The 23,908-nt window shown below is 37.4% G+C and overlaps 1 long non-coding RNA gene across 1 annotated transcript; it reads right to left on the minus strand.

Annotated features, from left to right (window-relative positions):
* Positions 1-260: 260 nt before the first annotated feature.
* Positions 261-22,781, minus strand: LOC145071290 (uncharacterized). The gene is made up of 4 exons (XR_013690360.1): positions 22,559-22,781; positions 22,374-22,497; positions 21,105-21,210; positions 261-386 (listed from the first exon to the last, which is right to left on the minus strand). It is a non-coding gene; the product is annotated as an uncharacterized LOC145071290 (long non-coding RNA).
* Positions 22,782-23,908: the final 1,127 nt, after the last annotated feature.

Here is a 23,908-nt window from a genome sequence, read left to right on the forward strand (position 1 = left end):
ACAATCCAATATGCAAAGAAAACCCAAGCATTTTTTTAAACTATGAAAAGAAATCAAATAATTAGGAGAGATAAACGTGTTTTTGAAGTTCTTTTAGGGAAAAAAATGAAAGATTTATAAGGGATTAAAAAGGATAATTTTAACAATTTTCCTCATTAAACTCATCCACCGAGAATATATATATATATATATATATATATATATATATATATATATATATATATATATATATATATATATATATATATATATTCTAAGTACCAAGGAAGTTATCACCACCTTTGCTTCACCCCTCTTAGTATCCTCCTATATTTTTCAGTTTCACCCTTGACCATTAGAAAATAATCAATCCTAATGGATCCAGGGCAAAAAGAGAAAATGAGCCCCTAAAATGAAAATAGATAAATCGTTATAAAATTCATTATTAATATTAAAAAAGAAATATATGAGCACAACATTACAAAAACAACTAATTTAAAAAAAAATATTTTTCCTACCATTTTTAGATAAGTTGATTTTCTCTCTCTCTCTCTCTCTCTATTATATATATATATATATATATATATATATATATATATATATATATATATATATATATATAGGGCTTAAGGAATATGTGGCTGTTGTATACCTAATATTAGGTGTGGAACGACCAAAACTACGTAGTTTTATCTAAAACCAAATCATATAAATTCAATTTCCCTACTATGTCGTGTTTTCTTCAAACGTTTGGAATTCCTTATTAATAGAAAGTAACTTTTTTTATTTAATTATATAATTGTCAATAATATTGCAAGGAACTAAAAACGCAATTCCCATTATAAAATACACAGTTTCACACTCAAGTATATAATCCTAATTTATCCGATCATCATCCTAATTTATCCAATCATCGTCATTTTCGAAGAAACTAATGTATGTTCCTGTGTGAGGCCATAACCTAAAATCATTCAAAGGTTCTATTGTTGATTCATATATTGATTTAAAGTTTCATTTCCTAATTACATATGGACGGTTATTTGGAGAAAACTTGTTATTGAGGAATATGAATCAACATGAGATTTCTAGTGGAACTACAGAAGCTTGTTTTCTGAAATATGAAGTCTCATTTTCTTAATGAGCAAAAAGTCAACAACCAAATCACCCACTTAACATTGATAATTTAAGAAGACTTATCAGCAATAAAGAAGAAAATGAATTTGAGCGACGATATAATAAGAGTAATTAAAAGTAGGCAGTCAAACATAATCAATTTAAAATTAGATGAAGATACGGAAGGGAGGAATTAAGGGCCCTTAAACAAAGGAAGAAAAGTTCATAAATTATTAATCAGCTATTTAAAAGGAAAGAGGTTAACCATCATCGGAAGAAGAAATAAAAAGTAAAGCAATTAATTACATTTAGAATGAAAATGAGGCCACTTTGTTGGGTTCTATACCTAAGAGTATATACCTAACAGCCACATATTCAATATATATATATATATATATATATATATATATATATATATATATATATATATATATATATATATATACCCTGAACGACCGCCCGGGTTGCCCACCGTTTGATCCGGGCCTGAAAATAACATTTTCAATCATTCTACTTTTTAAAATATGTTTTTGTCTTCTTAATTGAAACTTTTAAAATATCATTTTCTTTTATTCATTTTCTAATTTCTACTTTTTAAAATGTCCCTTCGAAAGGTATACATATGTCACTTTCACCCCCTTTATTTTTTAAACTTTCATGTTTACCCCATAGTAAACATAATCTGATTGTCCTACAGTTATCACATCTCGACTTTGTAAAATGTGATTTTCACCCCTCGGCTTTGAACTTTGTAAAATTCGTTAAGTTATATAAAAACTAATCTATGTGTTTACTTTTAGGTATCATCGGTCTTTATGAGAAGGCGAAGGCGTGACTGTACATATTCATCAACAACAATGAAGATTCTGATCTTTAATATTACTCTGATTTTCAATAAATGTATTAGGAATAAAAGATTTTCTTCATAATGGATGTATAATTGGGAAGCTTTACTTTAATAAAATGAAAAAAAAATGGTTGTAAAAATGGGACGTTACAAGTTGTTCTCAAAGTTCTGATTTGAGCGAATTGGAGGAACACTTGTGTGAATCTAGTCTCAAACTAGGATCCGAGAGTTTTCACAAAACATTTAAAAAAAATAATTTATAATAAAAGGTTGGGTTAGGAACATAGGCTCGGTCTCTTGTCATGTTCTTTTTTGATTATTGGCTTGGGATCAGGAACATGGACCTTGAGTTACCTTTGGATTTACAGGAAGATGCAGTGTGTACAGTCAGCCAGAGCCCGAATAGGAAAGTGGTTCTTAAAATACCCATACTTGTTATGTTTGCTGAGTTTTGATTTTGCTGGTATATGGATTGTTAGAAAAGCATGCTAGTGGATGAGGTTCTTTTAGAAACTGTTGGATAGATTTGTCTGAGTTTGTTATTGCTTTATGATATAAGGAATTGCTTGTTGTATGTTACTTGATTTTTTGATTGTTACATGTATCCTTATTAGTTGTATATGATCGGGATTGAATAGCCTTAGAATGGTCGACTTAGCCTTACTTCATCTTCCTTGTTTGGTTGTGAACTTAGGGTAGAGTCGATTATTCGACTGATCTCATATTGAGTACAACAAGCATGCACAAAAGCAAATGGTGGTGCGGGAAAGAGGATAATCCTAAGAAGAGTGTCTAGGAAGTTAGTTGTGGGCTCATAAAAGAAGTGGGTGTTAGCACACCTAGGAGTGGTCTGGTGCAGTAACTTAGGACCTTGGGATGAATTCTGAATTGATTATAGATAGGTGTGGAAGGTAGTATGGGCTCATACTACTGAAATCACAGGATCTGTATAAGGTTCAAGAGGAATCTTGAGGTTACTAAGGAACTAATAGGAGTGTGGCATGGGGTGTTGAGCACCGTGTTTTCATGTCTGATCTTTCTTTGGTATATTTTTAAATATGGTGGCTTTTGAAGGTTTAAGATCAAAAGAACTGGTGGCACTAGGAGAGATGGTCTGGGTGAGGAGGAGATCATTGGTATCCTTGCTGCCAAAGTGGTCGAGGCATTCATGGAGGCAATTCCAGAGTTGTTTGGGTCGGTCAAGACCGTGTTGATCGATAAGTTTGACTGACGCTATGCCGCCATCACGCAGATAGGTGCTTCCACAACCACATCAGTCACCATTACAAGATCTCAGAGAATCGAGGTGATGCAATACCGAGAGTTCAGTTATATGAAGCCTCCATAGTTCAGAAGCAACAGGGACCCGATCATGGTTTCAAGGTGTATTTATGACATAGAGGGATGTTTCTTCACGTGTTCATGTCCTGGGGGCAAGAGGTGAAGTTTGCATTGAATCTTCTTTGCTGGGGAGCGAAGGATTGGTGGGAGTTTGTGATCCAGGGATTTACATAGGCTGATTAAGCCACAATGACCTGGGAGCAGTTTCTGGATATGTTTTGAGCGGAGTATATTCCTCTTGTGAAGTGGGAGCGACAGGAGTACCTGGATCTGAGACAGACGACCGATTCGGTGATGGAGATCACTAAGATGTTCACTTAGAGGGATTTGGTTTGTCATGAGTTTACTACTTCAGAGCAGGCTCAGATGACTTGATAGTTGAGCATGCTCAAGACGGATATTCGACAGTTTATGTCTACCCAGTGATACAATACCCTCATTGAGCTTCAAGATGTTGCGAGGATGTGAGAGATTGAGATAGAGATCTAGACGAGGGAGGAACGTCAGGCTTCGATTTAGTCCCAGCCTACAGCAAAGCGGTTAAAGTCTGCCGTCCGAAGTTCGGGATCAACTAAAGGGAGGTGCAGATCTTTTCCATGTCACAGGTGTGGCGAGGAGTGTCATTTTGGTAGAGATTGCAGGTGGAGTGTGTGGGTTTGTTTCCATTGCGGCCAGGATTGCCACATCAGAGCTCATTGTCCCTTTCTCGTTTTTAGTAAAGTGCTGGACCCTATACCCCTAGCTTGGCAGTTACCCGACGATAGTCATGGGACCTTAGGAGTTTCGGGGGTTGATGTTTGAGTTGTCAGTTTTTCTATTTCATCGGTTGTTGCAGTGTTGGTATTCATCTGTATATTCTGTTTATGTTTCGAAGTTTAGTTGTAACCTTGGACGATCAATCGAATAGAATTGCCTGATTAGCTCTATTCTAATTAAATTCTTATTATGAATGGATTAAGTATCTTTGTCCTCGATTGTATGCGTGTTGGAATTTGTGAATGTTGTGTGGGTTCAGATTCTCCAGTATATGTGGATATCAGTGGTTAGGATCAAATAGTAGAGTTCAAGTGGGTCTGGGTATCAAAGGATTGTGAATTTTTTAGATTCTAGCATATTTCAAGTGAGGGAGAGTGGAATCTCACAGCAAGAAGACCTTTTGCGAATGTTTAGTTCTCAATCGAATTTCTCCAAGCTCAAGACTTCCGCATAACTGTTGAATCTTTTAGTTTCGCATCAAGATCATTGTCAACTGTTGGATTTCCCTTCGAGTCGTATTAATTTTAGTTGTGATAGCATTTATAGGATATGCTTGTGCTTTAGATTCTAGGATGTTAGGAGCCCAGGTTGAGGGATGTGATGACGACTTCCTTGTGTGTTCTTGTTTGATTGGGGCTTGGAGGTCTGATCACAACCCGAAGACCTGGTATGGTCAGTTAAGTCTTGTTGGGATCAATTGTTGTCATCGGTTAGTGGATCGGGGGTAAGACCGAGTGTTTTCATCGGTTAGTAGATCAAGGGGTAAGCCCGAGTGTTGTCATCGGTTAGTGGATCTTGGGTAAGCCCGAGTGCTGTTTTCGATTAGTAGATCCGGGGTAAGCCTGAATGTTTTCAGTAGATAGCTAAGGAGGGTTCTCGAAGCCGAGTAGGAGCGTGGCCTAGTTTGGTATGTGACAAGTTGGTTCTCATTGCTATGTTGAACTTATGTTCAGGATTAGCATGACGACGATTGGCAAGATGAGGTTTAGATCTTATCAAATTTGTGGGTTTTCGTTTAGGGGTTCCATCGTGAAGCGGAAGCGAAAGCTGATCTCGAGGACGAAATCTAATTTAAGTGGGGGAGAATCGTAACATCCTGTTTCCTGCCATTTCTGAATCATGGGTCGGAAGTCGATTGTGTAAGGCTTTGGGCCTCAAGGAGGCAAAGTTTAGTCCTTGTGGAAGGAGGTAATGATAGTTAAGATATTTTACCCTTGATTTGTGTTTTGGGCCAAAGGGTAGAAAGGGAAAAGTCATAGATCGGGTTCTTACATGAAATATGGATTTTTTTACGAGAAGTTGTTAGTTAAAGATATCTAGATAATATTGTGGGGTTCTTCAACACCTTTTCATGGATATAAAGAACGTTGAAAACAGAGTTGGAATGAAGAAGTTATGATTGTTTGAAGTTAGGACGATGTTGGATTAGACGCGTACGTTGGGCGTACTAGGCATCATTGGTACACTGGGAGTACACGATCAAAACCCAAACCCCATTTTCATGGTTTGAGCCCTATTTAAGCTCCTTAACTTTCCCAAACTCATTCCATTCTTAGCCTCCACCCGTTCAACATCCTCCCTTGAAATCCTAACCCTAGTTTGACGCTATACCCCTAGCTTGGCAGTTACCAGACGATAGTCATGGGACCTTAGGAGTTTCGGGGGTTGATGTTTGAATTGTCAGTTCTTTTATTTCATCGGTTGTTGCAGTGTTGGTATTCAACTGTATATTCTGTTGTTTATTTTCTAACAAAAATAGAAAAACATGGTAAAAATCAACATGTTTAATCAAAATAAAAAAAAGCTATAAAGCGTTAGAATCATCATGTTCTTGTTTGTTAAGTTCAATTTTAGAACTTATTACCCCCACCCTCTTATATTTTAGCAACCAAAAGAACAAACTAATGATTAACATGTTTAGACTTGTTAAAATGAAAATATTAATCAAAATAATAATACTTAAAAAAAAACAAAAATCGAAAAATCGAAAAACAAAAGATTTTAAAATTATAAAAGATCAACTACAAAATAAAAAAAACAAAGTCTTAGCCGTTATAGTCATCATGTTTTTGTTTGTTAAGCTCAGTTCAGAATCTGATTACCCTCGCCCTCTTATATTTTTCGCAACCAAAAAAACAAAGTGATGACTAACAAGTTTAGACTCTTTAAAATGAAAATTCTAACAAAAATAGGAAAACATGGTAAAAATCAACATGTTTAATCAAAATGAAAAAAAGGTATAAAGCATTGGGTAGGTAAACCAAATATTAAAACAAAAAAAAGCTCAGAAACATTAAAATAATACATAATTATAACAAAACAAAGTCTTAACCGTTAGAATCATCATGTTCTTGCTTGTTAAGCTCAATTCTGGAACTTATTACCCCCACCCTATTATATTTTAGCAACCAAAAGAACAAACTAATGACTAACGAGTTTAGACATGTTAAAAAACATTTAAGCCTGGGGTTAAAAAACCAAATAATAAAAAAATCTCAAAATGGAAAAGCAAAATATTTCAAAATTATAAGAAACTAACTACAAAATAAAGAAAACAAAGCCTTAGATGTTATGGTCATCATGTTTTTGTTTCTTAAGCTCAATTTTGAATCTGGTTACCCTCGTCGCCCTCTTGTATTTTCACAAGTAAAAAAACAAAGTGATGACTAACAGGTTTAGACTCTTGAAAATGAAAATTCTAACAAAAATTGGAAAACATGGTAAAAATCAACATGTTTAATCAAAATGAAAAAAAGCTATAAAGCGTCGGTCATGCAAACCAAATATTAAAACACAAAAAGCTCAGAATCAATATAAGAAAAAATAATTATAAGATACAAAGTCTTAACCGTTAGAATCATCATGTTCTTGTTTGTTAAGCTCAATTCTGGAAATTATTACCCCCGGCCTCTTATATTTTGGCAACCAAAAGAATAAACTAATGACAAACGGGTTTAGACTTGTTAAAATGTAAATATTAATCAAAATAATAAAACTTAAAAAAAAAACATTTAAGCCTTGGGCTAACAAACCAAATATTAAAAAAATCTCAAAATCGAAAAACATAAAAATTATAAATTATAAAAGACTAACTACAAAATAAAGAAAACAAAGTCATAGCCGTTATAATCATCATGTTTTTGTTTGTTAAGCTTGATTCTGAATCTGATTACCTTCGCCTCTTGTATTTTCGCAATAAAAAAAAAGCGATGACTAACAGGTTTAGACTCTTTAAAATGAAAAAAACTAACAAAAATAGGAAAACATGGTAAAAATCAACATGTTTAATCAAAATGAAAAAAAGCTATAAAGCATTTGGCATGTAAACCAAATATTAAAAAAAAAAGGCTTAGAATCAATATTTTTATAAATAATTATAAGAAACGAAATCTTAACCCTTAAAGTCATCATGTTCTTGCTAGTTAAGCTCAATTCTTGAACTTATTACCCTCACCGTCTTATATTTTAGAAACCAAAAAAACAAACTAATGACTAACGGGTTTATACTTATTAAAATGAAAATATTAATCAAAATAATAAAACTTACAAAAAAAAATGCATTGAAGCCTAGGGCTAACTAACCAAATATTAAAGAATCTCAAAATCGAAAAACCGAAAATTAAAAATTATAAAAAACTATTTACAAAATAAAGAAAAAACAAAATCTTCGCCGTTATAGTCATCATGTTTTTGTTTGTTAAGCTCAATTTTGAATCTGATTACCTTCGCCTCTTGTATTTTCGCGATAAAAAAAAAAAGCGATGACTAACAGGTTTAGACTCTTTAAAATGAAAAAACTAACAAAAATAGGAAAACATGGTAAAAATCAACATGTTTAATCAAAATGAAAAAAAGCTATAAAGCGTTAGAATCATCATGTTCTTGTTTGTTAAGCTCAATTCTAGAATTTATTACCCCCACCCTCTTATCATTTAGCAACCAAAAGAACTAACTAATGATTAACGTGTTTAGACTTGTTAAAATGAAAATATTAATCAAAATAATAATACTTAAAAAAAACAAAAATCGAAAAATCGAAAAACAAAAGATTTTAAAATTATAAAAGACCAACTACAAAATAAAGAAAACAAAGTCTTAGCCGTTATAGTCATCATGTTTTTGTTTGTTAAACTCAGTTCAGAATTTGATTACCCTCGCCCTCTTGTATTTTTCGCAACCAAAAAAACAAAGTGATGACTAACAGGTTTAGACTCTTTAAAATGAAAATTCTAACAAAAATAGGAAAACATGGTAAAAATCAGCATGTTTAATCAAAATGAAAAAAAGGTATAAAGCGTTGGGTAGGTAAACCAAATATTAAAACAAAAAAAGCTCAGAATCATTAAAATAATACATAATTATAACAAAACAAAGTCTTAACCGTTAGAATCATCATGTTCTTGCTTGTTAAGCTCAATTCTGGAACTTATTACCCCCACCCTATTATATTTTAGCAACCAAAAGAACAAACTAATGACTAACGAGTTTAGACATGTTAAAAAACATTTAAGCCTGGGGTTAAAAAACCAAATAATAAAAAAATCTCAAAATGGAAAAGCAAAATATTTCAAAATTATAAGAAACTAACTACAAAATAAAGAAAACAAAGCCTTAGATGTTCTGGTCATCATGTTTTTGTTTCTTAAGCTCAATTTTGAATCTGGTTACCCTCGTCGCCCTCTTGTATTTTCGCAAGTAAAAAAACAAAGTGATGACTAACAGGTTTAGACTCTTGAAAATGAAAATTCTAACAAAAATTGGAAAACATGGTAAAAATCAACATGTTTAATCAAAATGAAAAAAAGCTATAAAGCGTCGGTCATGCAAACCAAATATTAAAACACAAAAAGCTCAGAATCAAGATAAGAATAAATAATTATAAGAAACAAAGTCTTAACCGTTAGAATCATCATGTTCTTGTTTGTTAATCTCAATTCTGGAACTGATTACCCCCGCTCTCTTATATTTTGGCAACCAAAAGAACAAACTAATGACAAACGGGTTTAGACTTGTTAAAATGTAAATATTAATCAAAATAATAAAACTTTAAAAAAAGCATTTAAGCCTTGGGCTAACAAACCAAATATTAAAAAAATCTCAAAATCGAAAAACATAAAAATTTAAAATTATAAAAGACTAACTACAAAATAAAGAAAACAAAGTCTTAGCCGTTGTAATCATCATGTTTTTGTTTGTTAAGCTCGATTCTGAATCTGATTACCTTCGCCCTCTTGTATTTTCGCAACCAAAAAAACAAAGCGATGACCAACAGGTTTAGACTCTTTAAAATGAAAAAACTAACAAAAATAGGAAAACATGGTAAAAATCAACATGTTTAATCAAAATGAAAAAAAGCAATAAAGCATTTGGCATGTAAACCAAATATTAAAAAAAAAGAACACAATCAATATTTTTATACATAATTATAAGAAACAAAATCTTAACCCTTAGAGTCATCATGTTCTTGCTAGTTAAGCTCAATTCTGGAACTTATTACCCCCACCGTCTTATATTTTAGAAACCAAAAGAACAATCTAATGACTAACGGGTTTAGACTTATTAAAATGAAAATATTAATCAAAATAATAAAACTTACAAAAAAAATTGCATTGAAGCCTAGGGCTAACTAACCAAATATTGAAGAATCTCAAAATCGAAAAACAGAAAAATTCAAAATTATAAAAAACTATTTATAAAATAAAGAAAACAAAGTCTTCGCCGTTGTAGTCATCATGTTTTTGTTTGTTAAGCTCAATTCTGAAACTGATTACCCTCGCCATCTTGTAGTTTTCCCAACCAATTAAACAAAGTGATGACTAACAGGTTTAGACTCTTTAAAATGAAAATTCTAACAAAAATAGGAAAACATTGTAAAAATCAACAAGATTGATCAAAATGAAAAAAGCTATAAAGCGTTGGGCATGTATACCAAATATTAAAACAAAAAAAGCTCAAAATCATTAAAATAATACACAATAATATGAAACGAAGTCTTAACCGTTAGAATCATCATGTTCTTGCTTGTTAAGCTCAATTTTGGAAATTATTACCCCACTTTCTTATATTTTAGCAACTAAAAGAACAAACTAATGACTAACGGGTTTAGACTTGTTAAAATGAAAATATTAATCAAAATAATAATACATACAAAAAAAAACATTTAAGCCTAGGGTTAACAAACCAAACATTAAAAAAATCTCAAAATCGAAAAGCAAAAGAATTTAAAATCATAAAAAACTAACTAAAAAATAAAGAAAACAAAGTCTTAGCCATTATAGTCATCATGTTTTTGTTTGTTAAGCTCAATCCTGAATCTGATTACCCTCGCCCTCTTGTATTTTCGCAACCAAAAAAGCAAAGTGATGACTACCAGGTTTAGACTCTTTAAAATGAAAATTCTTACAAAAATAGAAAAACTTTGTAAAAATCAACATGTTTAATCAAAATGAAAAAAAGGTATAAAGCGTTGGGCATGTAAACCAAATATTAAAACAAAAAAGCTCATAATCATTAAAAGAATACATAATCATAAGAAACAAAGTCTTAACCGTTAGAATCATCATGTTCTTGCTTGTTAAGCTCAATTCTGGAACTTATTACCCCCACCCTATTATATTTTAGCAACCAAAAGAACAAACTAATGACTAATGGGTTTAGACTTGTTAAAATGAAAATATTAATCAAAATAATAATACTTAAAAAAAAACATTTAAGCCTTGGGCTAACAAACCAAATATTAAAAGAATCTCAATATTGAAAAACAAAAGAATTTAAAATTATAAAAAAAACTAACTACAAAATAAAGAAAACAAAGTCTTAGCTGTTATAGTCATCATATTTTTGTTTTTTAAGCTCAATGATTCAAATCTGATTACCCTCGCCCTCTTGTATTTCACAACCAAAAAACAAAGTGATGACTAATAGGTTTAGACTCTTTAAAATGAAATTTCTAACAAAAATAGGAAAATATGGTAAAAATCAACATGAAAAAAAAAGCAATAAAGCCTTGGGCATGTAAACCAAATATTAAAACAAAAAAAAGCTGAGAGTCATAAAAAGAATACATAATTATATGAAACAAAATTTTAACCGTTAGAATCATCATGTTCTTGGTTGTTAAGCTCAATTCTCGAACTTATTACCCCCACTCTCTTTTATATTCGCAACCAAAAGAACGAACTAATGACTAATGGATTTAGACTTGTTAAAATGAAAATATTAATCAAAATATTAATACTTAAAATAAAAAAATAAAAAAAAAAAAAAAAAAAAAACATATAAGCCTTGGGTTAACAAACAAAACATTAAAAAAATCTCAAATTCGAAAAACAATAAAATAAGCCTGGAGCTAACAAACCAAATATTAAAAAAATCTCATAATCAAAAAACAAAAAAATTCAAAATTATAAAAAACTAACTAGCAAATAAAGAAAACAAAGTCTAAGCCGTTATAGTCATCATGTTTTTGTTTGTTAAGCTCAATTCTGAATCTGATTACCCTCGCCTTCTTGTATTTTTCGCAACCAAAAAAACAAAGTGATGACTAATAAGTTTAGACTTTTTAAAATGAAAATTTTAACAAAAATAGGAAAACATGGTAAAAATCAACATGTTTAATCATAATGAAAAAAAGCTATAAAGCATTGAGAATGTAAACCAAATATTAAAACAAAAAAAGCTCAGTATCATTAAAAAATACATAATTATAACAAAACAAAGTCTTAACGGTTAGAATCATCATTTTCTAGCTTATTAAGCTTAATTCTGGAACTTATTACCCCCACCCTCTTATATTTTAGCAACCAAAAGAACAAACTAATGACTAACGAGTTTAGACTTGTTAAAATGAAAATATTAATCAAAATAAAAAACATAAAAAAAAAGCATTGAAGCCTGGGGCTAACAAACCAACTAATGACTAAGAAGTTCGAACTCGTTAAAATGAAAATGTTAATAAAAATAACAAAACTTGATAAAAATCAACAACTTTAATATTCAAAAAAAAAAAATCTTAAGAAGTTCTAAAGTCATTTCAGCACCTTCCCGTAGATGCCAATGTTCTTTTGAATTTCCAAACTAAACTCGAAAAAAAAAGTATTCCATAAAGTCGTCAAGAAGGTGCAAAATTAAATCAACCGAAAACTCTTGCAATGAACCAAGCTCAGTAAAATTGTAAAATAAAATGAAGATTAAAGTGTTCTCAAAAAGGGCCCAAATGAGTTTTAAACAAATCCATTAAATTGAAAGAAATAGATGTTAAGATTCTTTCCATTATCCCTAAAATCAATTTAACAAAATCACCGAATCCTAATCTGCTAACAAACAAATTAAATATTCCAAGAAATAAATGGCGCATCAAAAAGGTAAATCTCTAATTTAAATGATGTATCAAGAACTTCAAAATTCAAATTACCAGAATTTGGCACGATAAATGAAATCAATTAAACAAAATATGTATTGAAATAAAGATATTAGATATTTTTTTTGCATTAAATCCCTAACAGGAACTTCCTTCCTAAACCCTAAATTCTGGAATCCCATCAAGAATATTGTGGGGAAACATTAAATAATCAAACCTTTTCAAAAAATCATTGCAAGATATAAAGGCTGGTTGTAACAACGCAAATTTTCAAACAAAATTTTCATTTAAAATAAAGTGATTTTACTCAACCAATAACATTTATTCCGTGTTTCATATCAAATACATATATAAAATCCCCAAGATCTCAAATAGCAGCAGTGTGTATGCATCATGCCGGCGCCTTCCCACGGTCCTCGCTAGTACCTGAAACACATACATAACAACTTGTAAGCATAAATGCTTAGTGAGTTCCCCAGTATATGACTTACACATATACGCCTTTCCAGGCCCTGACCTTCCGGTCCACAATACATTGCCTTCCGGCCCGTAACGTAATCGCCTTCCGGCCCATAACATATTGCCTTCCGGCCCGTAACATATTGCCTTCCGGCCCGTAACATATTGCCTTCCGGCCCGTAACATATTGCCTTCCGGCCCATAACATATACGACACATAATACATTTAATCTAGCACACATAGCACATATATCATACATCATACCTGACCTTTCTATCACATAACATATCGCCTTCCGGCCCGTATAAACATACCTATCATGCATAGCAACTAGCTTTCTATTTATAGCATAAATAACACATATCATATTCGACCTTCCGGTCTCACAGTCAAACCCTTCCGGGTGTAGTATAGTGGGAAGACTCACCTCGTGGTAATGAAGACTATCAACTCTTGAAACCACTCGCACTCGATCCGCCGATCCGCAGACTCCCTATAATACCATATACCCTTATTAATACTCTTATCATCCAAGACAACTGACCCTAAGAAATTACATGCAGGTCAACTCTGGTCAACGGTCAACTTGACCGGACTCGTCGAGTGCAAAGGCGACTCGACGAGTCTAGACGTCCTCCCCAACTTTCCCTGTTGTTCCTTTTCTACTTGTCGAGTATCACCCTTGACTCGACGAGATCCGCGTGGAAGAATCGCGGGGCCACCCCGACTCCACTCGCCGAGTCTGAAGAACAACTCGGCGAGTCCCAGTGAATCTTCAAGCTACTCGCCGAGTCTGAAGAACAACTCGGCGAGTCCATGCCATGCAGACGAGCAACTGCTTCCTGAAATACGTATGGTCCCGAGATATACAATCATGGGACTTTCTGGACTTCTAAACATCTTATTACTGGGGTATAAACGTCTGGGTAATAACATAATAACCCATCTAATCACTAAATGGGTTTCATAAACCCTAGATTCGTATACACATCAAAATAACAGAAATGGTCCGAGTATTACCTGAAAACGCACTCTCTGTGTCCCCAAGCCTCAGGACTCGATCCTCCTTGATATTCCTTTGGCCAAACTCTTCTTCCTCTTGCCTAACAAGTTCCTCCAAGTTCCAATAGTTTTCTCTCCTGCTCTAGACGTCCACAACGATTAGGGTTCTTCTTAATCGGCCAAAAGACGGACAATGACGGCCTAAGAGGCGTTACATACGATCCAAAACCAAACGGCTAGGGTTTCTGCTTAACAGCGTCGACTCGCCGAGTCCATATCTGGACTCGTCGAGTCCAGTCGCGAACCCGCGACCAAGTCTGCGGTCCTACTCGGCGAGTCTGGCTCCAACTCGCCGAGTCCCTTCCTAAAATGCTCCCAAAAATAGTTTTAAAGCAATACCTGAAATTCTGGGCTGTTACAACTCTCCCCCACTAGAACTAGACTTCGCCCTCGAAGTCTCACTCTGCGAATAACTCCGGATGCTGCTCCCGCATCTCACGTTCCGGCTCCCAAGTCATCTCCGATCCCTTCCGGTGTTGCCACTAAACCAACACCAGAGGTACCTCCTTGTTTCGCAGAACCTTGATCTTCCGATCCCTGATAGCTACTGGTCTCTCGGCGTAATTCAGACTCGCATCCACCTGAATATCCTCTAACGGAACCACTGTCGATTCATCGGCTATACACTTCCTCAACTGTGATACGTGAAAGGTATTGTGAATCTGTCCCAACTCTGCTGGCAACTCTAGCCGATAAGCTACCCGACCTACTCTTGCAATTACCCGAAATGGACCTATGAACCGGGGTCCCAACTTGCCCCTCTTTCTGAACCGGATCACTCCTTTCCAAGGAGAGACCTTCAGGAGAACGAAGTCGCCAACCTGGAATTCAAGCTCGGACCGGCGTCTGTCCGCATAACTCTTCTGTCGGCTCTGGGCGGTCAATAACCTCTGCCTAACCTGCTGAATCTGCTCTGTCGTTTGGAGTACGATCTCTGTACTGCCCATCACTCTCTGTCCCACCTCTCCCCAGCAAATGGGAGTCCGACACCTCCTACCATACAACAACTCAAAAGGTGGCATACCAATGCTCGAATGATGGCTGTTGTTGTAGGAAAACTCAGCCAAGGGTAAATGCGCATCCCAGCTACCCCCGAAGTCTAACACACACGCTCTAAGCATGTCTTCCAATGTCTGAGTCGTCCGCTCGCTCTGACCGTCTGTCTGGGGATGGTATGCGGTACTAAAATGTAGTTTAGTACCCAGCTCCTCATGGAATTTCTTCCAGAACCTGGAAGTGAAACGTACATCACGGTCTGAAACAATCGAGATCGGCACTCCATGCCGAGATATTACCTCTCTCACGTATAACTCTGCCAACTTCTCCGCTGATGAACTCTCGCTAATGGCAAGGAAGTGTGCACTCTTCGTCAACCTATCCACAATCACCCAAATTGCATCGACTCCCCTGGCAGTTCTCGGCAATTTGGTGATGAAATCCATAGTAATCTGTTCCCACTTCCACTCGGGAATCTCCAAGGGCTGCAACTTACCATGCGGTCTCTGGTGCTCGGCCTTAACCCTACGGCAGGTCAAACACCTCTCAACGAACCATGCGACGTCTCTCTTCATACAAGGCCACCAATATTCCTTCCTCAATTCCAAATACATCTTCGTAGCACCGGGATGGATCGAGAATTTCGATCTATGAGCCTCCTCCATCAAGGTAGTACGCATACCGCCCACGAATGGTACCCAAATCCGACCTTGAAACGTCAGAAGTCCTCGTCCATCCTTAACGAACTCTGAAATTAACCCAACGACCCGCTCTTTCTTCTGCATCTCGGATCTCACAACCTCGGCCTGCGCCCCACGAATAGCATCCAATACCGGAGTCATCACCGTCAGTATCAGGCATACATCTCGCAACGGAGTGCTCTCCGCCCTACGACTCAATGCATCGGCTACCACATTAGCCTTGCCTGGGTGGTATAGGATCTCACAGTCATAATCCTTAACCACGTCCAACCATCTCCTCTGACGCATATTTAGGTTGGGTTGATCCATCAAATACTTCAAACTCTTATGGTCTGTGTATATAGTACAACGAACCCCATACAGGTAGTGACGCCAAATCTTGAGAGCGAACACTACTGCCCCCAACTCCAAGTCATGCGTGGGATATCTCGCCTCGTGAGGCTTTAATTGCCTCGATGCATAAGCTATCACATGGCCCCTCTGCATCAACACTGCACCCAGTCCCGAAATCGATGCGTCGCAATATACAACAAAATCTTCCATCCCTTCCGGGAGGGCTAATACCGGGGCTTCGCACAGTCTCTGGCGTAGTGTCTCGAAGGAAGTCTGTTGTTCGGGTCCCCATGAGAATGTAACACCCTTCCGGGTCAATCTGGTGAGCGGTATTGTGATCTTGGAGAAGTCCCTAATAAACCTCCGATAGTACCCCGCCAACCCAAGGAAACTCCTGATCTCGGAAGGTGACTTCGGTGCTTCCCAACTCATCACTGCTTCCACCTTGGCCGGATCGACCAATATCCCTGACTGATTAACAACATGTCCAAGAAATTGGACCTCCCGCAACCAGAAGTCACATTTGGAGAATTTTGCATATAGCTTCTCCGACCTCAGTACCTCAAGGACCTCTCTCAAATGTCCCTCATGCTGCTCTCTAGTTCGCGAATACACTAGGATGTCGTCGATAAATACAATCACAGACCGATCCAGCATCGGCCTGCATACGCTGTTCATGAGGTCCATGAACACTGCCGGGGCATTGGTGAGCCCGAAAGGCATCACCACAAACTCATAATGCCCATACCGCGTCCTGAATGCTGTCTTCTGAACGTCCTCATCCCGTACTCTTACCTGATGGTACCCTGATCTCAAATCGATCTTGGAAAACCAAGATGCCCCTTGCAACTGATCGAATAGATCATCGATCCTCGGTAACGGATAGCGGTTCTTGACCGTCACCTTGTTCAACTCCCGGTAATCGATACACATCCGGTGTGAACCATCCTTCTTCTTGACGAACAGAATCGGTGCTCCCCACGGCGAGCTACTCGGCCGAATAAATCCCTTCCCCAGCAACTCTTGGAGTTGCGAGGACAACTCTTTCATCTCTGGAGGTGCAAGACGATAAGGCACCTTCGCAATAGGCGCAGCCCCCGAAATCAGATCGATACCAAACTCCACTTGCCTCGCAGGAGGTACTCCCGGCAACTCCTCGGGAAAAACATCTGGAAACTCACGCACCACTGGAACCTCCTCCACTGTCCTCGGTCTCTCGGAAGTCTCCCGCGTATCCATCACATACGCCACAAAACCTTTACATCCCTGCTGTAGGCATTGTCTCGCCCTAGCGGCCGAACAAAAAGCTGATCCTGAACGGGTACCCTCGCCGTATACCGTAAGAACTCCCCTACTAGGGTCTCGTATAGTCACCAGCTGGCGCTCACAGTCAATGACAGCGCTGAATCAGCTCAACCAGTCCATGCCCACGATGACACAGACATCCCCCATCGCAATAGGAATTAGGTCAATCGGAAACGCAACCCCGAAAATCTCTAGTACGCATCCCTGAAGAACCTCCGTGGCACAAACCACCCTCTCGGCCGCTATAGAAACGCTCAGAGGCCGACTTAACGGCTCACGACTAATGCTGATATGCTGACTAAAAGCTAAAGATACAAAGGATCTACTCGCACCCGAATCAAATAACACTAGAGCAGGCATAGAGTTCACAAGAAAAGTACCTACACATACATTAACATAAGCATAACATTTCGACTTTAAAGTAAACACGTGAATTACAGCATACCTGCCACAACATCGGGCGCAGCGCGGACCTCCTCCGCAGTCAGCTGAAAGGCTCTCCCGCGAGCCCTCGGGGCCTCGACCTTCGCCGGTCGGGTCTCAGTAGTCCTGGTAGTCGGTGTAGATCCCTGACGAAGCTGCGGGCACTCAGCCTTCCGATGCCCTGTCTGGTTGCAGTGAAAGCAAACCATAAACCCCTTAGGGCAATCCCTGGCAATGTGTCCCTCCTTACCACACTTGTAACAACCACCAGCTCGACACGCCCCCTCATGACTCTTGCCGCACTTTCCGCAAGTGCGGCCCTTCGGACCTCCCATCCTCGAATCAGCGGACTTGATCCGCTTGGCTGCTGGATGAGACTGAGCCGGCCGCCGATCCACCTGCCGAGACTCGGCCTCCTCCCTGGCCTGGGTCTCCAACTCGATCTCGCGCTTCCTGGCGTTCGCCTGAAGCTCAGTGAAAGTACGATAGGTGGAGTTTGACACAAACTCCCGGATATCCCTCCTCAGAACGCCTAAATACCGGCTCATCCGTGACTGCTCCGAAGACACCAGCTCTGGGCAGAACATCGCCCTCTCGTGAAACTTCCGTGTGACCACCGCAACGGAATCAGTACCCTGCTTAAGGGTCAAGAACTCCTGAATCAACCGTTCCCTCTCCACTGGGGGAACATACTCGTCCCTGAACATCTCAGTAAACCTCTCCCATGTCACCGCTGTAATCTCCGCCAGAGTGAAGTTCGCCGTCACGAACTTCCACCAATCCTTCGCTCCCAGACGGAGCTGGTTCAAGGCGAACCGTACCCTCAGATGCTCCGGGCATGAGCAAGTGTAGAAGCATCCCTCAATGTCGGCGATCCACCTCATCGCAGCAATCGGGTCCTGCGTCCCATCGAACTCAGGGGGTTTCGTATTGCTGAATTCCCGGAACAACAACGAATCGCCCCCCTGCGGCCTGGCAGCGGCCACAGCTGCGGTAGCGGCAGCGGCTGCAGCATCAGTCAGTGCGGCGTACCGCTCCTCGAACGTCTCCATCAATGTGGTCTTAATAGACCCAAACATCTCCGGGATCTCGGCCCGGATCGCTGCAGCTACCTCCTCCTGGATCATCTGACGAATATCCTCGTCACTCACGGTGCTCGAACTCGCCCCATGACGTGTGATAACCATGATGTCTCTGAAATACAACATAAAATTATCAGAGACTCCGTCAAGTACTATTGTACTCGATAACGCAACCCTACTCAGTCTCCGATATCCAGGGATTCTTACTTGGGTCTTCCACCGACCCGGTGCCTTCGGTAGTACGGGCCCAATACTACCGACCACACCGTATCAGTATTCGTCCCAAATCTTCCTCCCCAAACCCCGAATAATGAGTACTCTACTTCTAGTATGCACTATCTACTTGCACGCTACCGAATATCTCATATAAGTAATCTCCCTAGACTAAGGCATCACAAAACAGGCCATTCTAGTCCTATCATGTATACCTAGTCTTCTAGCATGCATAACAATTCATAATTCAGTGCATAACATAACATTGTAAGGTATTCTGGGGATCTTTACCGTTCGGGCGCTGGCTGATCGTACACACTGCTCCGTTCTTGTTTACCACTTTACCATTTATAAAAATTTATGTCTTTATTATTTTTAAAAGATTTTTCCTCAAATCCTCGGTTTGAGTTCAGTTACACCCGAAGGTACACCCGAATCCCTCAAACCAAGGCTCTGATACCAATTGTAACAACGCAAATTTTCAAACAAAATTTTCATTTAAAATAAAGTGATTTTACTCAACCAATAACATTTATTCCGTGTTTCATATCAAATACATATATAAAATCCCCAAGATCTCAAATAGCAGCAGTGTGTATGCATCATGCCGGCGCCTTCCCACGGTCCTCGCTAGCACCTGAAACACATACATAACAACTTGTAAGCATAAATGCTTAGTGAGTTCCCCAGTATACGACTTACACATATACGCCTTTCCAGGCCCTGACCTTCCGGTCCACAATACATTGCCTTCCGGCCCGTAACGTAATCGCCTTCCGGCCCATAACATATTGCCTTCCGGCCCGTAACATATTGCCTTCCGGCCCGTAACATATTGCCTTCCGGCCCATAACATATACGACACATAATACGTTTAATCTAGCACACATAGCACATATATCATACATCATACCTGACCTTTCTATCACATAACATATTGCCTTCCGGCCCGTATAAACATACCTATCATGCATAGCAACTAGCTTTCTATTTATAGCATAAATAACACATATCATATTCGACCTTCCGGTCTCACAGTCAAACCCTTCCGGGTGTAGTATAGTGGGAAGACTCACCTCGTGGTAATGAAGACTATCAACTCTTGAAACCACTCGCACTCGATCCGCCGATCCGCAGACTCCCTATAATACCATATACCCTTATTAATACTCTTATCATCCAAGACAACTGACCCTAAGAAATTACATGCAGGTCAACTCTGGTCAACGGTCAACTTGACCGGACTCGTCGAGTGCAAAGGCGACTCGACGAGTCTAGACGTCCTCCCCAACTTTCCCTGTTGTTCCCTTTCTACTCGTCGAGTATCCCCCTTGACTCGACGAGATCCGCGTGGAAGAATCGCGGGGCCACCCCGACTCCACTCGCCGAGTCTGAAGAACAACTCGGCGAGTCCCAGTGAATCTTCAAGCTACTCGCCGAGTCTGAAGAACAACTCGGCGAGTCCATGCCATGCAGACGAGCAACTGCTTCCTGAAATACGTATGGTCCCAAGATATACAATCATGGGACTTTCTGGACTTCTAAACATCTTATTACTGGGGTATAAACGTCTGGGTAATAACATAATAACCCATCTAATCACTAAATGGGTTTCATAAACCCTAGATTCGTATACACATCAAAATAACAGAAATGGTCCGAGTATTACCTGAAAACGCACTCTCTGTGTCCCCAAGCCTCAGGACTCGATCCTCCTTGATATTCCTTTGGCCAAACTCTTCTTCCTCTTGCCTAACAAGTTCCTCCAAGTTCCAATAGTTTTCTCTCCTGCTCTAGACGTCCACAACGATTAGGGTTCTTCTCAATCGGCCAAAAGACGGACAATGACGGCCTAAGAGGCGTTATCTACGATCAAAAACCAAACGGCTAGGGTTTCTGCTGAACAGCGTCGACTCGCCGAGTCCATATCTGGACTCGTCGAGTCCAGTCGCGAACCCGCGACCAAGTCTGCGGTCCTACTCGGCGAGTCTGGCTCCAACTCGCAGAGTCCCTTCCTAAAATGCTCCCAAAAATAGTTTTAAAGCAATACCTGAAATTCTGGGCTGTTACACTGGTATTTAATAGATAGTTCCAATTACTGCCATAACGAAGTAAGAGATTAGGAAGAACTTACCTGTTGTTTCCATAGCAACAAGAATGTAATCGCTTGATACTGCCATGGCCGTCGACTTCCTTCCTCTCTGCTTCCCACTCTGTGTGACTCTTGTTTTTTGAGTAAACTTTGTGAAGATTTTCCTAAATCACAAAAAGAAAATTGTGGGAATTAGCGTGACGCAAATGGCTATCTAGCAAATATACTAAAACCACGAAATAAACAGACCATTCCCATAAACTATTTCAACAACAGTGGGTATTTAGTTCATGATCTGCAGGGCCCTTGGGCCCTAACGTGTAACGAATTACATTATATAAATTGAATTTTTTTTTTTTTTTTTTTTTTTTTTTTTTTTTTTTTTTTTTTTTTAATGACGATAAGTTTTAGAATTATGTTTTTCTCATGTGAAAGTCTAAATGATAAGTTGTTTAGATCAACAAACTTATCTTCAAATCACATAAGGATGAAGTTACGACTTACGACTTATACTCAAAGTGAAAAGGGCATAAGTTTCAGAAATCTACTTTTCTCATGGGGCAAATGCTATAAAAGCCTTTAAATTTTCTAAAAATTATGGGTTTTACCCTTTGCTGTTTCTTGGATTCATTAAAGCTTGAGATTTTCTTTAATGAGTTCATTTATTGCATTTATCAGGTTTTACTTATTTTTGGCTGTTACCCTCATTTGAAACAATTCGACATCAAGCAAAGGCAAAATCTATGACTGCATCAAAAGGCAGCAAAATCACAAATTTACAAAAGAAAAACAAAATGGTTTGCTAATGCTAGGAAACTGTGATGACAAGATATTGTATCATTCAAAGCATTTTGGGTACTCCGTACCTCATCACTTGGAAAGAAAATGAGTTACATTGTAATTTTGGATGTAAGATTGGTTACGTTTAAGCCTCAAACCTTTACCTGTACATGAAGTGATCCAAGACAAGCACTATTGACCTAAAATTTGCAGCAATCCAAATTTACTTACTGATTAGGGAAACATCCAAAAATTACTTAACCCCAAACCAACAAATTAATCATCGGAATAACATTACGATTCACCACAAAATTAAAATTGATTCAACCAAAAACCATTAGAAATACGTCTCATAGCCTAAGAGGAAAGAATTGGTAATAATAATCAAATCGACAGAGATCATATTCATGAAAGGTTAAATTTGATACAGTATCTAACAGTAAAGAAGATCAATCGAAGCATCTAGTTTTTGTATTTAGACGACACTGATAACGAAACTGCTAGAGATACAAAATACTATGATATTGTTACCTCGATCGAACCGAGAACGATGGTATCTGGAATCGGAATCACGACCCTCGCGACGAGATCAGGAGTTTGAAACGCCGAAGTTCCACTGCTCATCTTGCCCCTGCCCTACACCGGCCATGATGATCTGTATTCGACTATCGATTGTATCACACTAAAAATTAACTAAAATAACAGGAAAAAATTACCTCTAAAAACTCTGGGCTGTTTCGTTTGACACAGGCGATGATACGGGAAAACAGTTGGCCATTCAAATTTCAAGCACGTAATCCAGATGTTGTTTGTGAAATTCTCGACGTGGGAGAAGAAACTGAACGTCACTGTGATGTCCAGGCAGAGGATGTTTTCGTTTGAGCCGGTGAACTGGTGAAGTTCTTGCCGGAGATGAAGGCGAGCGTTACGGGGGAGTGAGGAACGCTCATGGTTTTTTTGACCGTTGGAGCCTTGGAGGCCACGTAACTTTTGAGTTTCCATTTAATAAAATAAAAATATTTGTCATTTATTGTGATATTGGTCAAATCTTTTAGCCGATGGTCAATGCTGAGACTTATTTATTTATTTATTTATTTTTATTGTATTGTTTGTTGTCTATGTGCAAAAAAAAACTTCGAATTAAAAATAAAATATAATTGATTAAAGGCACATTAAAGAAGAAAAGTACAATTGTATATTCAATTTTCAGTATAAGATTTTATTAACTTTATAATGTATAAATGAATCATTTTATAAATCTAGAATCAAATAAGATATCATTTACATAAAAACAAAAATCAACTTGTCAATCAACTGTTCTCAAATTTCATTTTTAGATAAAATATTTAGTATAAATGTTTTAATGAATTAATGCAATGTCCTAACAAACATACAAGGTGCATTTAAATATTGGTTTTTAGTTGAAAATAATCAATTAAAATGTAACATTTTTTTATAAATAACATTAACTCCATCTCGAGTAATCGATACAATCAATGTAGTAGAACTCAGGCAAGTCAAGCTAAGTACTCGACGAGTTAGTCGAACTTAGGCCCCGTTTATTAGACATCTTTTTAGGTCCAAACAGATTTTTCAGGCTGAATGGACCGCAAAAACCATTTGATATGTACAAAAAATAGGTTTTTCCCGATAAGATATGTCTTTCCCAGAAAGCTTCAAAACCATATATTTCTGACTGAATAGGCTGGAAAAACAATTGTGCCCTAAACTCTGTCTCTTTCTTTTTTGTATTATTAATTTCTTTTAAATAGTTTCTTAAATTTATTTTTTTATTGAATTATTATATATTAATAAATATTATTTTTAATATATAATATTTATGTATTTATTAACATTATTTTATTGGATTATTAATTTCTTTTAAATAATTCTTTTTTTTATTTCTTTATAATGGATTATTATATATTAAAAAAATATTATTTATAAATATATAATATTTATATATTAATAAATATTACTTTATTAGATTATTAATTTCTTTTAGTTAATTTTTTAATTCATTTTTATTGGAATAATTCTTATTATTATTATTATTATTATTTTGA

Source organism: Lactuca serriola, chromosome 8, assembly GCF_051521515.1.
Source record: "Lactuca serriola cultivar US96UC23 chromosome 8, Lser_US96UC23_V15, whole genome shotgun sequence".
Classification (NCBI taxonomy): Eukaryota; Viridiplantae; Streptophyta; class Magnoliopsida; order Asterales; family Asteraceae; genus Lactuca; species Lactuca serriola.